At 38.6% G+C, this 2,500-nt stretch overlaps 1 protein-coding gene across 1 annotated transcript in view; it reads right to left on the bottom strand.

The window, feature by feature from the left end:
• The window catches only part of LOC136850681 (uncharacterized), a 210,535-nt gene that overhangs the window by 114,075 nt on the left and 93,960 nt on the right, over nt 1-2,500 (bottom strand). Inside the window, exon 2 of the mRNA XM_067124478.1 lies at nt 2,461-2,500. This exon is cut by the window's right edge and continues 131 nt beyond it. The gene's annotated coding sequence lies outside the window, so the exon portion shown is untranslated. The remainder of the gene's footprint in view (nt 1-2,460) is intronic.

The raw sequence follows: 2,500 nt of genomic DNA, 5'->3' as shown, positions 1-2,500 counted from the left end.
TATATATATATATATACTGTATGTATATATACTGTATACAAATACACACACACACACACACGCGCACAATATCCCAACATCGACCTTCATACATCCTACGCCTGACGTCAGGTTACATTACCGTGCGATTGTCCATGTTATCTCTGTATTTACTTTAAAAAGTCACGAAAGTTGGCGCAAATGTTTGTCTAGGCTGGGAAAGTGACTCCAACGTCCACTGTAATTCTTTCTTACAACACCGCTCTTATGTTCATTTGTGAACTCTTGTCAGCTTTATTAACTCAGCTCTAACATCGTTTAGACGCCTGAAAAAAATGAAGAACCTTCGAGATAAATTTCCTCAATATGTCGCAGTTCGGTATATCTGCCTGTGAACTCATGGTTTATGTTTGGTCTAATGACCTGGCACTGGAACCGGAAAGGGCATTCAGTGCGGATATATTAGTGTTCGTGTTGTCGTGTTTCATCTAATACAGTGTGCATATTTTAATGTCAACAAAGTTAACGGAAGGTAACATGCAAAGCAAGTTTCCTTGTCATTTTAGATACCGTCTGAAATTTGCTTATAACTTTTACTTGGTTTTTTTTCTTGTAAACCGGATGTAATAAATTTTGTAATACGGGGCAATACAGTGATATTGCAGTCAATTCCAATTTCCCACCAAGTGTTTGCCACTTGTATTAAAGAGACGTGTAAAACAGGAACAGTTTTCCATTAGGAATTCATGCAACAAGAAAACAGTATTCAATTCCAACATGATACAAAAAAAGATGTCCGTAGAATCTTCAGTTTCAGGTCTTCGGACCTTTAGTCAGTTAACGATTTTCTGAACCTTATCTTGAACTGTCACTACGTAAGTAGGCAATGCCATCAGTGCATCTTACGTGGTTCACTGTAGACATTACAAAAGGGTGTTTGTAGCGTCCCCTCGGCTTCTAGTGCACCAACTTTGAAGTCTTTTACTTTACCTCCGTTCCCGCTTCCTTCCTTCAGTCTTGATGTCCAACCTCTCTAACTCTTATTTCTTGGTGTAACTGTGGGGTTGCTCCCAGTTCCAATCTCAGATCCATGTGCTTTACCTGCTTTACTTTCTGGATCACTGTAAGCTTACTGTCCAACCACTCCAACCCGTCTTTTTACTGTCATAAGCGCCGAACGGCCGAAAGTGCCCCATGCTGGGTTTGAAAGCCTAAATTTCATACTATCATGAATCATCTTATGCCGCCATCTTTCCGGCTTTGCTTTTGTTTATAATCTGATTTTGTTACCGAGTTGAACACTTTTAGGGGACCTTAGATAAAAATAGTTCACTAGAACTTTAAACGGATTCCTTCATATATTTTGACATATGAAATATGATTCTTTCTCTCCCCTATCAATTGTAAATGAGGTCACTGGCCACTAGGATCAGCATCTAACCGCTTTTCGTCAAGCTCTATTGTAGTATGCTAATATTTTCCTCTTCAGCGCATCGTGTCTTCCAGGACTGTTTCACGTCCTCCGCGATACTGACCTTCATCAACGTCATCAAACAAGAATTGGTAATAAAAATGCACAACAGTATATCAAGGGTAGTGCAGTTTAAGGTCTAAAGAGAAGAGACCCAAATGACCCAAAGACGACCTGATCTGCGCGTGACGTCATTCTGCGATGAAGCAAGTCTTCCTCAATTTTTAGTAGCCACTGCTAGTGTAAACATCAGTGGTGTCTGGGATCGTGTGCGACAATCAGCTTTTGTTATTTTACCGTGATTGGCTTTATGTTATTTTTCAAGTGGGTTGTCAAAGAAAATAAATTTCAGCGGCCAGTAATTTTGCTATTTTTTGGGGGGGATGCAAATTCGCCAAAGAACAGAGATCTGTCATTTCATTCAAAGCCGGAGGATTAACATGCGGCAAGCGGAAGTAACAGTTCAAGATAATGATGCAAGAACATGCTTGATTATTGTGCATATTAGTTATAATCTATTTTATATAATCAATGTTAGTACCAATTTTTAATGCAAATGCTATGATCTTTGCCAAAGCATGCAATATATAAATAATTAATTCAATCTAGAGGCAAATTATCTGTATATACACCTCTTTCGCTGTCTATCATGGCGGAATTCGTACCCTCGCATAATGATTAGAACATTTAATACTTTAATCACAGAAGAATATGTGTAAGTTTAGTAACAGACGTTGCACAGGAGTTGTAAAAATAATAAGTAGGGGTAAACATTTCACAGAGAATTTGTCTCGTCATTGCTGTCAAATGAATTTGCCCTTGCGTTAGAAAATACTCGAGTTCTTTAAGCTGGCCCTGGGGACCGGATAAACATTTTGACCAACATTAATATCTAGTCCGAGAAAAAATATGCAGGGACCTTTGGCTCCCAGACAGTCATTTAAACCTTCCTTCGACCTCGCCTTCACTGCGTAAAATAAGGAAAAATAAACAACGAATGTTAAACTTACCGTAACTTCTTCTTTTACTAACATCTTGTCAGTATTCATC

This window comes from Macrobrachium rosenbergii, chromosome 22 (genome assembly GCF_040412425.1).
Source record: "Macrobrachium rosenbergii isolate ZJJX-2024 chromosome 22, ASM4041242v1, whole genome shotgun sequence".
NCBI lineage: Eukaryota > Metazoa > Arthropoda > Malacostraca > Decapoda > Palaemonidae > Macrobrachium > Macrobrachium rosenbergii.
This window is presented reverse-complemented; position numbering and strand designations above follow the sequence as displayed.